Source organism: Panthera onca, chromosome A1 (assembly GCF_046562875.1).
Source record: "Panthera onca isolate mPanOnc1 chromosome A1, mPanOnc1 haplotype 2, whole genome shotgun sequence".
Lineage (NCBI taxonomy): Eukaryota > Metazoa > Chordata > Mammalia > Carnivora > Felidae > Panthera > Panthera onca.
The window spans coordinates 187,484,529-187,500,632 of NC_138339.1; positions in this window are offsets into that span (position 1 = coordinate 187,484,529).

The window sequence follows — 16,104 nt, forward strand, 5'->3', positions numbered from 1 at the left end:
GTTCAGAGTTATGATACTCTTAATATGAGCTTGTAGATGATCCTAATTTTTTGCCTTCCCTATTCTTATGCTCATTATTACATTTCAGACTATCATCAGTTTATTATGTGTAATTTCTTGGATCCAACCTTTGTTCACTAGACCCAATTCTCTGCACTGACACTAATCATTCAAATACATCATAATTTTAAAAATTCCTTAGAAAACAACTACCTAAATGAACTGGAGAGTGACCAAAATCAGGCAGAAACTGGAGGGAGGGCAACACTTGAAGGAAGTGGCTACAGGTTTATATATATTTATATATAATTTCTATCTTAAGGGCAGGCTCCAGTGAAGGAGCTAAATTTTGGAGAGAAACCCACATTTTGACTTCAAGAAATAAACAAAGCATAGAGTTTGGGATGACAACTATAGCTGGAAGGAAAAAAGGAAGATTTCATATAAGAGAGGTCCAGAGTTCCAAATACTCTGCTCATATTTTAGTTGAAGCCTAAGCTCTAGCTGTTCAGGGTATATTTAATGTAACCCAGGGGCACTTGGGTGGCTCAGTTGGTTGAGCAGGCAACTCTTGATTTCAGCTCAGGTCATGATCCCAGAGTCCTAGGATCAAACCCTGTATTGGGCTCTGTGCTGAGCATGGAGCCTGTTTGAGATGCTCTCTCTCTCTCTCTCTCTCTCCCTCTCTCTGTCCCTCTCCCATGCTGATGCTTTCTCTCTCTTTCTAAAATAAAAAGAAAATAAAAAATAAAAACATAAAGTAACCTAGATAAGGCCAAAAGATCTGAACAGAGATTGCAGCTGCTGCCCTCCATAGGAAAGATCCTGTGAGTTCAGTGATGTTAACTACCTTAAACAACAACAAAACAAAACACAACTCTTAGCCAACTAGGAATAGAAGCAGAACTTTTTCAATTTGATAAAGCACATCTACAAAAACCTGAGAGCGAATGTCATACTTAGTAGTGAAAAACTTGAAGTTTTCCTGCTAAGATCAGGTACAAGGCAAGGATGTCTCTGGCATCATTGCTTTTCAACATCATACTATAAATCCTAGCTAATGCAATAAGACAAGAAAACGAAATGAAAGTTGTACAGATTGGGAAGGAAGAAATAAAACTGTTTTTGTTCATCGATGACATGATTGTCTATGTAGAACCTCCCCCCCTCTGCAAATTGACAAAAAACCCTCCTGGAACTAATAAGCAACTATAGAAAGGTTGAAGGATACAAGGTCGATATAAAATCAACTGCTTTCCTATATACCAGCCATGAACAAGTGGAATTTGAAATTAAAAATACATTTACCACATTAAATTAGCAGCACACCCCCCGGAAAAACCTATGTATAAATCTAATGAAATATGTACAAGAGCTGTATGAGGAAATTCCAAACAATGAAGAAAGATTTTATGAAGATGATCTAAATGGAGAGATATTCAATGTTCATAGACAGCAAGACTCAGTAGCATCAAGATGTCAGTTCTTCCCAATTTGATCTATAGGTATAGTATAATCCCAAACAAAATGCCAGCAAGTTATTTTATGGATTCTAAAATTTATATGGGAAAAAGTCCCAGAATAACCAACTAAACATTGAAAGAAAAGAACAAAGTTGAAGAACTGAAAGATTTACTATAAAGCTACAGTAATCAAGACAGTGTGGTACTGGTCAAAGAAGAGACAAATGGACCAATAGAACAGAACAGAAAGCCCAGACATAGACCTACATAAATATAGTCAACAGATATTTTGTAAATTGAAGTATGACTGACATATAACATATTAGTTTCAGGTGTACAATAAAATGATTCAATATTTGTATATAATGTGAAATGATCACCACAATAAGTCTACCCAAATCTGTCATAACATATAGTTAAAATTTTTTCCTTTTGATGAGGACTTTATATAAAAGATTTTTTAATTAAGTTTTTCCTTTTTTAAAGTAGGCTCCATGCTCAGCATGCAACCTAACACAGGGCTTAAACTCACAACCCTGAGATTAAGACCTGAGCTGAGATCAAGAGTCAGACACTTAACTGACTGAGCCACTTAGGTGCCTCTTTGATGAGAACTTTAAAGATCCACTTACTTAGCAACTCTCAAATGTGCAATACAATGTTATTAACTATATTCACTATGCTGTACATTATATCCCCATGACTTATTTACTTTGTAACTGTAAGTTTATACTTTTTTAATGTTTATTTTTGAGAGAGAGAGAGAGAGAGAGAGAGAGAGAGAGAGAGAGAGAAGAGGAGAGATCGTGAGTGGGGGAGGGCCAGAGAAAGAGGCAGAATCCCAAGCAGGCTCTGCACTGTCAGCACAGAACCCCAAATGGGGCTCCATCTCACAAACTGTGAGATCATGACCAGATGTGAAATCAAGAGTTGGACACTCAACTGACTGAGCCACTCAGGTGCCCCCAGAAGTTTGTACTTTTTGACCCAGTTAACCCATCATGCCTCCACCCCCCGACCCGCCAATATGTTCTTTGGCAACCACCAATATGTTCTCTGTATCTATGAGCTTGTCTGTTTGTTTTTTTAAGATTCCACATCTAAGTGAAATTATATGGTATTTGTCTTTCTCTGTCTGACCAATTTCACTTAGCATAATGCCCTCAAGGTCCATCCATGTTGTTGCAAATGGCAAGAAGTCATTGTTTTTTACGGTGGAATAATATTCCAGTTTGTGTGTGTGTGTGTGTGTGTGTGTGTGTGTGTGTGTACCTTTTTTTAATCCATTCATCTGTCAGTGGGCACTTAAGCTGTTGCAATGTCTTGGCTATTGGATATAATGTTGCCATAAACATGGGAATGCATATCTATTCAAATCAGTGTTTTCATTTTCTTTGAATGAATATTTAGAAGAATTGTTGCATCATATGGTAGTGCTAATTTTAGTCTTTTGAGAAACCTACATGTTTTCCATAGAAGCTGCATCAATTTACATTCCCATAAACTGTGCACAAAGGTTCCCTTTTATCCATATCCTTACCAACACTTGTTACTTTTTGTCTTTTTGATAATAGCCATTCTAACAGGTGTGATGTAGTATCTCACTGTGATTTTGACTTGCATTTCCTTAAGATTTGTGACAATGAACATATTTTCATGTGCTGCTGGCCATCTGTATGCCTTCTTTGGAAAAATGTCTATTCAAATTTCTGCTCGTTTTTTAATGACATCATTTGGTATTTTTTGCTATTGAGCTGTATGAGTTTCTTATATATTTTGGCTATTAACCCCTTATCAGATAATGATTTGCATACAGGCAAATAGGTTGCCTTTTCATTTCAGTGGTCATTTCTTTTGCTAGCAAAAGCTTTTAGTTTGATGTAATCTCACTTGTTGATTTTTGTTTTTGTTGCTTTCACTTTTGGTGTCATATCCAAAAAACCTTTCACAAGACCAATGTCAAGATCTTTTCCCCTAAGTTATCTTGTAGGGGTTTTACAGTTTCAGGTCTTATAGACCTTAAGTCCTTAATCTATTTCAGTTTAGTTTTTGTGAGTGGTTTAAGATGGGGGTCCAATTTCATTCATTGTTTTGCATGCTTTCCCAATACCATTTATTGAAGAGACTATCATTTTCTCATTGATTCTTGGCCTCCTTGTCAAATATTATTTGATCATATATGCATGGGTTTATTTCTGGGTTCTTAATTGTTTCATTGGTCTGTATGTCTGATTTTATGTCAGTACCATGCTGTTTTGATTACTATAAGTTTGTAACAGAATTTGAAATCAGAAAGTGTAATGCCTCCAGCTTTGTTTTTTCTCAATATTGTTTTGGCTACTTGGGGTCTTTTGTGATTCCATACTAATTTTAGGCTTACCTTTTCTATTTATGTGAAAAATGCCATTGGAATTTTTATAAGGATTGCACTGGATCTATAGATAGCTTAGGGTAGTATTTTAACAATAATTTTAACTATATTAACTTTTCCAATTCAGAAAACTGGAACATTGTTCCATTTGTTTGTGTCTTCTTCAATTTTTTTCTTATAGTTTTCAGTGTATAGATCTTTACCCACCTTGGTTAAATTTATTCCTAAGTATTTTATTATTTTTGATACTATTGCAAATGGGACTGTTTTGTTTCTTTTTGTTGTGTATAGAAATGCAACTAATATTTGTATGTTGATTTTGTATCCTGCAAATTTACTGAATTCATTTATTAGTTGCCATGATTTTTTGGTGAAGTCATTAGGATGTTATACTCTATTGGCAGTCTTGGAACATTTTGCTACCCATTTGGAAAAATGAAGTTGGTTCCATAATTCACATTGTACTTCAGAATACAGTTCAAATCCAAAAATCGATTTTAAAAAAGCCCATAAAATTATTGGAAGAAAACATGGGAGAATTCTTTATAACCTGGGAGTGGGGATGGATTTTCTAATTGTGACTCAAAATCTAAAAGGCTGTAAACAAGATTGATAAATTTGACTATGTAAATATGGAAATTTCTGCGTGCTAAATATATACCATAAGTCAAAAGACAACAAAGTGGCAACACATATCACAAAGGGCTAATTGCCCTAATAAGAAGAGAATGCAATGTAATAAGGACCAACAAACCAACAGAAAAATGAGCAAAAGATTATGAACAGTAAGGTCATGAAAAAGAAATACAAATGGCTCTGGCACTGATGTTCTATTCACTCATAATAAGAGAAATGTACATTATACCTAGATACATGTCATCTATCAGATTGGCAAAATTCAGAAGTTTGAAAACATTCAGTTGACAAATATTGTTATGAAATAGGTACACTGCTCCTGAGAGAATATAAATTGATAAAAATCTTCATATATGGTAACTTGGCAATATCCATCAATATTATAAACTCATATGTCCTTTTACCTAGCAATCCCATTTTTGGGATTTTATCCTTCAGGTATACTCTTTACATATACAACTTGGTACATGTATATAAGGTTATTATTCAATAATATTCAATAATTATTCAATTATTTGCAATCGAAAAATATCAGAACTCAAAATGTCCCACCAAATGGGAACATGTAAATAAATTGTGATATATTCATAAAACGCTTGCTATCCACTATACAAATGTTTTAAAAAGTGATTAAGTTCTCAATTGTAGACTATGGAAAGGTTTCCAAGATATATTAGTGATAAAACCAAGATACAGAATAGGGTGTATGAAATGCTACTTATTGTATAGGAAAAAGTGCATTAGAATGAGACTTTATATTCATATGTGTCTGTGTATTCATAAATAAATTCTGGAAGGATACTTACAAAAATAATAACGAATGGTGTTTATGTGGAGGAGCTGAGAAATGAGTGAATGGGAATATGTTCCTGTTTTATTACATATACAAGAATTAAACTTAAAATGTGTCATATTTTATCTACCATGTTTAATGTTTATAGCTGGAAAGTTTCCATTTTAGTTTCGTCCACCTTACCAGAACCAGAAATCTTGGTTAGAAAAATTTTTGGAAGTGCAGGCTATTGGAAAAAGTAAATGGAAAGAAAGTAATTTCAATTGCCTGACATTTCTAAATAAGCTAAGTGATATTGATGTCTTCTATGTGAATATATTTTTAACTGAAAGACTTTTTATGAACACATTTTATTATTTAAATGATAACTACATATTTTTCAGAATCTAACACCTTTTAAAAGAGAAAATATTTTCAATAGTAAATTAAAAAACATAGCAAAAATGTTTGAGCTCCCTCTGCCGGCTCTGTAGTAGCATATCAGAGTGTATTTTGGTTTTATTTAGAAACAAACTAGCACATGGTTAATGCCATTAATTCATTTGCCAATATTAAAGAGAGTAGTTTTAAACTGTGTGTTTTCCATAATCTTACATACGTTAAGTTCTGCTAATATACCACTAATATTAGCAAGTAAGATGAGCATTTCAATATAAATGTTAAAGTTTTATTCAATATGTCCCTGTTCCTCTTAATACATCTTTAAATATGGTACCACATAAGTGGATTGCACAACAAAAAATCTCTACATGCACAATATATACACGAAGGAGTATTTTAACTTTTTAATTTATTATGGCTTTCAAACTACAGTGAACATAAATGTTACTGTTGTGTTAGTATATTAATGTTTAATAGATTAAAAATATCATATGCATATGTTGAAGCTAAGAGGAATATAAAATATTTGCATAGCTAAAAAATAATTTACGTGACAATTCTGAGTATCTATAGTTTTTTGTCATGGCAGCGCAATCAATGATGTACTAAACTACGATGTGCTTTGCAAAATTACAAGTTACCTCTTCTCTTTTTATGATTTCTATTTTTATCTTCCAGATCATTGATTAATGTCTCAGTGGTGACCATCTTATCCTTCTCTTTATCTACTAAATTCTTTAATTTTGAGAGGGGTTGAACTGAAATCTCTTTAAGGATGCCTTTTAGAAAAAACAATTCAGGGGGAGCCCGGGTGGCTCAGTCGGTTGAGCATCCGATTTCAGCTCAGGTCATGATCTCACAGCTTGTGAGTTCAAGCCCTGCGTGGGGCACTGTGCTGATAGCTCGGAGCCTGGAGCCTGCTTCAGATACTGTGTCTCCCTCTCTCTGCCCCTAACCCACTCTGTCTCTGTCTCTCTCAAAGATAAATAAACATTAAAAAAATTTTTTTTAATAAAACAAAAAAAATTCAGGTTTTCATCCCTCTTTTTTATCAGTTTCATTTTTCTCTTGTTTGTTCTGACCGATATTACTCTCTTAAACTACTTGTGCTTCTTGTTTCATGTGTTCAATTCTGGTTGCTGAAAAATTGAGAATACCTCATGTAGTGGAAGGTAAAGGTGTTTCCAGTCAATGGTGTGCTGGAGCTGGCTGTTAGCACCCTGTAAGAGCTTATTTTCAAGAATTTTACAAGCTAGAGGTTTATACAACTTGTATTAAAAACTATCTAAGCTTAAAATTACATCAGTTGTATTTTAAAAGGCAATAAATACTAAAAATTTATCACTTCTTATTTACTCTATTTTATTATTATTTGTACACCTTAGGTTACTTACAGCTATTGTATCTTCATGGTAGAAATACTACTGTATAATGATGTGTTCCTGTGAATCTCTTTCCAACTCTGCATTCAGTGGTATGTTGATAACCCGAAATTGGCTATTTTGGGAGCATTTACACCATGGAAATTGGCAATTGCTACAGAGCTGGGCTTGATTTTTTGTTTCGTTGATTGTCTAGATGTAAAAAAATGTGTATAAAATGTTATAGATACAAGCATTTGGCAAAAATCAGCAAAAACATGGTCAGAACTGATTTGTTATATGGAATTCATAATAAAGAGTATTGTATATTTTATCATTTGTTGTGTGCTACATATCTTTTACAGCAGTAAAACTTATATACATACATATGTATCCATGTATTCTATTTTCTAGAAAGCCAGTTGCTAAATATTAACCAGCACACCACCAGTCTCTATCTGCAAAGGTAGTATACGCAGGCAAACAGTCAATTCTCTGCCAGGGTTCCTGGAGGAATCACTGATGTCCTACTCACCCAGCCTCGTTAGAAGTGCTGTGGTTTTCAAATATGTCCACACATTCTTTGATGCACCTCCTTTCTAAAGATGAGGCCTAATTCTCCTTCCCACCAAATGTGGGCTGTATGGTGACTCTAAAGAATGGAATGTGGTGAAAGTGACAGTGTTAGATTTCCCATGCTAATTCATAAAAGACACTGTGACTTCTGACTTGCTCTCTCTTGCATTGCCTGTCTTGGGGAAAACCCACTGCCATATGATAGAGGACACTTAAACATCTATGCAAAGAGGCCCATGTGGTGTAGAACTTAAGACTCCTACCAACAACCGTTTTGGAAGAAGATTCTTCAGCCCCAGTCAAGGTTTCAAAGACTGAGGCCCCAGTAGCCATCCTGACTGCAACTTCATGAGAGACCCTGAGCCAGAACCTATCAGCTAAGCAGCTCTCATTGATCATTACTACTTCTTCAGCTCCAAGTAAGTCTTATATGATGATAATTTCTATTGGTTTTGTTTGGGGGTATTTGTGAGCTTGAGTGTTTTATTTGTGATTTGAATTTGCCTTTTGGACATCAGCTCTCAAATTAAATTAATATCCACCTTCTGGAAAATTATATGCAAAGAAGATCATTTATTGAAGGAAAAGACTCAGAATTTTAATCTTGTTATTGTTACTGTTTTAAAGTTGCAACTTTTAACATGCCAACTGTGATAACATGCTTTGTCCTACAACTTACGTTGGAAGTAAAATCGCTCATTGGGTGAAAAGATAGGAATATAATCAAGCTAAGTCAATTAGCTTCTCTATACCTATTATTCATGTCTTGAACAGAGAAGCTCAGAGTGGGTGGTTGTTATTGTGTCATTGGAATGCAGGAGCATTCAATAGAAAAGGTCCAGGAAGGAACAAATTGGCTGGTACGATTCTTAGAGGTGTGCTGGTTCTGTTGCTTGGGAGGCTTGTTGTTAAACATTTTTTGATGTCATGAGTTACCTGAATTTTGTCTTAAAAAATCTCCCTGATATACATAAATCAACTATGAATATTGGTTGAATGAACGATGGAATGAAAGTTAAGTCTGTGTCATAAGAAGAGTATATGTTGATAGAGAGTATAGGCCTCAGTGTACATTGGCGTTTGTAACAATTAATGTTTATATAACTAGCCAACTCAAACTAACCACCACCTAGTGGCTTAAAGGCATTTATTATTTCTCATCATTCTGTGAGTTGCAACTCACATTATGAGCATGATACCATGATAATTACCACGCAGAAGACCACCAAAAAGCAATAAATGACAATTTAAAAATGTATCATCTTATTACTCCCATTTCAGAAATGAAGAATCTAAGGTGCAGAAAGCTTAAGTAACTTGCCCAAAATAAGCCAAGGCATCATGATTCAGACTCTGGTGGCCTAACTACAATTCAGGCTCTCATTGGCCACACTATATACCACTGCCCCTAGTAGGAACAAATATAGGGCAAAGGGACCAGGTCATTCTTAGGTTAAGTTAACCAGTTGATACAACTAATCCACAAGCACACTCTATAGAAAAAAAAAAAAAAGATAATTTCCTTCATTTTCAAAATGTGCAGTTGAGGGCTCATTAGCTGTTGCCACCACTTTTCCCTGATGCTGTGAAGACCCTGAATGCCACAACAAAAATTGACACAGATCATCACTTGTCCAGAGTCTGCAAAGATCTTTCTGTGGTCACAGCTCCTGATGAGAGCACCTGTCATTAGTTAAATAAGCAAATCACTAAGTTGTAACAAAAAGGTCAATACAAATATATCTGCTAACTGGTTGATGCACCCATGTTCCAACAAACCTGATTGAAGCTCCGCCGCCCAAGGGCAATCAGCATTTCGGTCCTTAGCTTTTTGGATTATCTCTTGCTGTCCAAGGAGTAACACTGGCTGAGGACACTATTTTAAACCAATGAATCCCAATGATGCATGCAAACAGGGGCAGGTCTGATGCAGAAAGGGGCAGGGATGGATAAAGCTCTGTCAAGTCCCCTCCTCTTGGCCCTGGCACTGCCCTCTCTCTCTACACTGCTAGCTCTCCAGACATTTGACTGCCTGCTCTGTTTGGGATGTTCTGTACTTCCACAAGCTAAAAGATCTCAGACTCCTTAAGGCCATGTGGTAGAACAGGCTCTGAAATCAGGCAAATTGGGTTGAAAATTTGGCTCTACCACCTCCCACTGTGCTATGGGCCCAAATCCCTGCAGTCCTCTCTGCCTTGGTTTCCTCATCTCTACAGTTGAGGAATGAATAGTATCTACCTTATGGGATTGATGTGAAGAATAAATGCGTGTCAGCTCCCAGAACCCCATAAATAAAAGCTCCTATTCAGGAACCTGGATTGATTGAAGATGATGACATATTTTTTCTTTAATTTACAAGGACATAGACCTTCAAATGGGCCTTATGCTCTACAAAGCAATTGCTTTAAGAATATCTCTAAGCAGCATTTTTTCCCTAAAGGTCTCTTTGCTTAACACATTCTTGGAACTTTTCTTCTGAAGTTGCCTCCAGCATGAATATCTTTACTGGTGACAAATCTCTTTCCTTTGGGGATGCATTATGACCAGAATGGTCAATCAGAACCAAGTTCAGTATTAAGAGGGGAATCCTTTTGGTTAAATGGGGGCAGGGGAAGGGCAACTGTAAAGTCCTAATCTGGTCCCAATACATGTGTCCAGCTCTATTCAGCTGCCACAACTCCTCACTCAAGGCACTCAGAATTCCTCAAACCTCACCATTTCCTGAACAAGTGGAGCTTTCCTGCTCCCAGGGCTCCACACCAGCTATTCCTCCTGAATAAAATGGCATAGCCTTCTCTCTCTGATCCATCCGGAAGTATCCTGCTTAAAATTGTCCTGCTCCAGCCCACAGTCAACTCTTTTGTAAAGCTTCTCCTCTACCAATGAGGCACATCAGCACAGTGGTTAAGTAAAGAGATGTGAGAGCCCAAGAACAGGGCTCAAGAGAAGCAGCAAAGTGGCCTGGGCCTGAATCCTGCCTCTACAATGTAGTCATAAGCTCTGTGATCTTAGATGAGTTACTTTATTTCCTCATGAATCAGTTTCGTCAACAGTGAAATAGGATAAAGAGTGGTAGCTACTTCAAAGGTCTGTTTTGGAGATTAGATAAGCACCTAGAACAGTTCCAGCAAATATTTGTCTAATGAAGTCCTAGATCTATAACATCTTAGCTAGGTTGCATCTCATTTTGCATCTCAATTTCTTGACTTTAAAATGAGGATAAGAAAAATAACATCAATTTCATAGGATTTTTGAGGATTAAATAATGTATGTAACTTGCCTAGTACATTATCATATATAGAGCTTTACATATGGCAGGATTTCAACAAATGGTAGTTAAAAAAAAAAGTTGGCTGTTTCTTCTTAACTCCATAATGCTTTATTCATATCTCTATTATATCAAGTTATAATAGCCTAGACTGGGAACTTCTTTAGAGGACAGGAGCTTTGTCATTATTCTTTAGATAAAGGGAAAAACTAGTTAAGCTGGCAACCAGGATGTGAAAAGGGAACTAAAAGTTGAAACAGAAACCACAACTTGCAAAACTGTATTGTCACTCACAAAATAGCAAAACTGTATAAACCCATGACATGCACCACAAACTATCTTCGGACCCTTAATACCAACTCATTAGACCCATGGTATTCTGAATAAGACCACAGGCAAACAAACTAACCTAACAAAGTCATGTGTCCTAAAGATAAGACCACTGATGGTTCTAGCAACTTTCTAATTTACAAATTTTGACCAATTCCTGCCAAGGCCATCCTGACTAATTCTGGTTCTTCAAACTCTATAGGTATTCTTTCATAACTGCCACCTGTTGAAATTTGAACTCTCCATGGTGTACACTCTCCCTTGCAGCAGCCAACTAGTAAACCTAAATATGAAGAAAAATAAAGGAAAGGAAAGGAGAGGAAAGAAAGGAAAGAAAAAAGAAAAATACTGTCTATTATACATTAGATATTTGGAATAAAACAGTGAATGGTAAAAAAGCTTTTGCCTTCAAGGAACATAATCCTTCAATGTGGTAGACAGACAACTATTAACCATACAAGGTGATATTATTATAACAGGAATAAATACTGTGAACACTCAGCCCAGTCAGAAAAGGTATCCCAGAGGCAGTGGTTTTTAAGTTAAACACTGAAGTGTGATTAGGAGCTAAATACAGAATAGAGTTGGGCATGGTAAATGCTCTAAACAGCAGGGGCTCCTTGTGCAAAGGACAGAATAAAGGGCAGTGTGTTTTGGAACAGAATAAAGGACAGCTAGGAATAGACTGAGGATTTTATAGGCCCAATGCATCAAGAATATTATAATGCTTTGCCATTTGAAATTCAAAATAAAAATAATGCTAATGATAAAATACATGCAGAAAATTCCTTCTGTCTGGTTTTTCTTATCATGTTCAGTTTGATACTTTAAAGGAAATCACTTGGATGCCTGAGTGACTCAGTCGGTTGAGCGTCTAACTCTTGATTTCAGCTTGAGTCATGATCTCACGGTTTATGGGTTCAAGCCCTGCATCAGGCTCTATGCTGACATTGTGGAGCCTGCTTGGGATTCTCTCTCTCCCTCTTTCTCTCTCTGCCCCTCCCCCATGTTTGCTCACTTGCGCTCTCTTTCAAAATAAACATTAAAAGAAAGAAAAGAAATTCCAAATTCTCTAAAAAATATATTCATGTCCCTGTTTTGATGTTTTCTTCAGAATATACCAGTTCATTTATTGCAGAATGCAGTATTGTTTATTTGGGGAACTACAAATACTTTGGTAAGGCAGTACGGTAGAGTGTGAAAGGTGAAGAAGTGAGATAAAGCTGGAGAGCTAGACAGATACCAATTAATGAAAGATTTAGTAAAATGTGGTTAAAGATGTGGTCTTTGTTGTTTAGTGATCTGAGTTCAAGCTCTACCATGCTTGAGCACTCACTGAATATATTTAGGCAACTGAAGACTTTAATTTCATCAGCTATAAAATGGGAATGCTCAATTGTGAGGATTAACATTCTCTCTCCCTCTCCCTCTTTCTCCCTCTGATATTCTCTCTCTCACACACTCTGTCTCTCTATGGCACTTAGCATGGTGTTTAATACCATAAAACACGCTAAATTTCAATTAGGTATTATTATGAATAAATTTGTACTTCAACCTGGTAAATGGGGAGTCAATAAAGGATTTTACGTAGTAACATGATTAGCATGGACTTTTATGGATTTCTTTGGCTTCAGTGTATAGCCTGGGTTGAATGACAATGAGTAGATTCTAGGTGTACTTATGAGGAAGACTCAATAAATACTAAAGATTGATTGGATGGAGGGTGAAGAGATATATGCATACATGCAGGTATATACATTACATATTCATACACACATAAGCACACATTTACAAAGTTCTTGTGCAAACTGCTATAGATGATGACAGGTATAAATCTCCAGTATCCAGACGGGGAAAATGTGTAATATTAAAACCATCTGTCAAGGAAATCATATGATATGATGTTTACGCTGTCAAAATAATTTGAAATGGAGTAAGAGGAGAGGATGGGGTATCAATGAAATAAGATTGATCATGAGTTGATTATTGTTGAAACTGAATAAGAAATATTATACTCTTTTCTGCTTCTGTGTATGTTTAATTTTTTCCAAAATAAAAATAAAAAGCATTAAAAAAAATCTGTTGAGGTAGGGACCTTGCCTGTCTTGTTTACATCTATATTTCCAGGACCTAGATACATATATATATATATATATATATATATATATATATATATATATATGATGAATATGATCAATATATATTTGTTGAATGAATTAACACTGGAGAACAATTCCTATAACCTGAATGACAGTCTGACAGCTTAGGTTGAGAGCCAAGACTCCTGGGGTTCCCTTTATCTTTCATGCTACATATAGCATTCCATTACCTATTGTAAAGATGAATGCCTGAAAACAAACAAACAAACAAACAAACACATCCAAAGAGAAAGCAAAGCAGATCGACAAAGTTCATTTTGGAATTCCATGAGAAGTAGGTATTTACATGCTTATATGCATAAGATCCCCAGAGAGCTTCTGTGGGGACTCTGCCATATCATTTCATTTCATTGCTTTTTATCCAACAAATGTTTACTGTGGAGATGTGTTTGTCCTTCAAGCCAAGAATCAGAAGAAAATTGTATATACCCTATTGTCCCTTCCCTTCTCATTCTCCACCTGAAATAAGGGGAGGAACAGTCTTTTGGAGAAAGTTCACCTAGATGCTTTGTTTTTGTTTCCATAGTAGCCCTAGGACAAAATTGTCTATTATAAAAGTAATGATGTAGAACCTTAATTAGGGCTTTTGAAATTCAAGCCCACTTTTATTGAAGGCCAGTACCTGACCAGAGGAAAATGACCAATGACACTGAAACAACAGACATCAGCCACAATTAAATACCCACATGAGACACTCTCTAAAGTTTTAAACCTGCGCTGTCCAATAGAGAGCCACTAGCAATGTGTGGCTATTGAGCACTTGTGATGTGGCGTTGAGGTGAGCTGTAATTGTAAAGTATACACTAAATATCAAAGACTTAGTAAACAAAAGAAGTAAAATATCAATAAATTTTATATAATCACACATTGAAATGAGAGTATTTTAGATACTATAGGTAAATTAATATATATTAAAGTTAATTTCACCATTCTTTTAACTTTTAAAAAAATATGGCCACCAGGAAATGTAAAATTACACATGTGGCTCCTATTATATTTTTATTGGATAGTGCTTTTCTAAAATGGAAGAACTTTTCCTCTTCTTTAAAAAAAAATCTTTTTATGTTTATTCATTTTTATGAAACAGAGACAGAGTGCAAGCAGAGAGAGAGGGAGACACAGAATCTGAAGCAGGCTCCAGGCTCTGAGCTGTCAGAACAGAGCCCAATGCAGGGCTTGAACCCACTAGTCATGAATTCATGACCTGAGCTGAAGTCAGATATTCAACCAACTAAGCCACCCAGGCGCCCCTGGTTTTTTTGTTTGTTTGTTTGTTTGTTTTTTAGGTGGAGAGAGGAGGTAGAGAAAAATAATTATACAGAAAAGATCCTGAGCAATGGTAAGAAGGTGAGAGAAAACAATGTATGTCAAAACTCAAGGAATTTCAACACAGGGCTCTAACCTACAAACCATGACATCATGACCTGAGCCGTAGTTGGATGCTTAATCGACTGAGCCACCAGGGCCCCTCCTCTTCTTACAAAGAGTTCAGTGTATTAGTAGCACAACTTCTAGTCCTCTTACTCTGTACTGCTCTGCTAGGTTTTAGATCCCTTCCATTAAAGTACTACAATAGGGAGTCATTATAATCAATTATGGGTATAAATGGAGTGCCCACTAAAGAATTGGTGATTGTCCTTCAAATTCTTTTATTGCCACCAGAAGTACTCTGATCTTATTAAGGGGGAAATTATAGTATGTCCTCTGCTCCTAGTTTACACTATTAGCAACTGCTGAAGGGTTTCCCCTTGAATTACCTAAGGACATACTTCACCATGGCACAAAGCATTATTTCTCTTTCCAAGTTATTGGTTTCTAGTCTCAGATGAGAAAACCATATTCCCTTTATTAACATGATCTTGATTCTTCTTCTAGGGAAATAAAAATCCTAGTGTTACATTAAAAGTGATTTGCCTCCTTTTTGTTTTTATTTAAAACTCCAAAATTTGAAAGGGGACCCCCTCTTGCACTGTTGGGGATGCAAACCATTCATTCAGTGCTGGAAAACACTGTGGAGGTTCCTCAAAAAATTAAAAGTAGAACTACCCTATGACCCAACAATAGCACTACTAGGAATTTATCCAAAGGATACAGGAGTGTTGATTCATAGGGCACATGTACCCTAATGTTTATAGCAGAGCTTTCAACAATAGCCAAATTATGGAAAGAGCCTAAATGTCCATGAACTGATGAATGGATAAAGAAGATGTGGTTCATATATACAATAGAATATTACTTGGCAATGAGAAAGAATGAAATCCTGCCATTTGCAGCAATGTGGATGGAACTGGAGGGTATTATCCTAAGTGAAATAAGTCAGAGAAAGAGAGATATCATATGTTTTCACTCATATGTGGAACTTGAGAAAACAGAAGATGATGGGGGAAGGGTGGGGGAAAAATAGTTACAGAGAGGGAGGTAGACAAACCATAAGACACTCGTAAATACATAGAACAAACTGAGGGTTGATGGAGAGGTGCGGGGGTAAGGGGAAAATGGATGATGGGCATTGAGGAAGGCACTTGTTGGGATGAGCACTGTGTTGTATGTAAGCGATGAATCATGGGAATCTACCCCCAAAACCAAGAGCACACACAATAAATAATATTAAAAAAATAAGTTAAATTAAAAAAATAGATTAAAAAACTCCAAAATTTAATTAAGCTTTCTCTTATGAGATGTTCAGGTTTTCAATTCATCCCGCCACATTGAAACCTTCTCAACGGCTTCTCGTCATATTTTAAATGAAATCTTGCTTAAAAATCT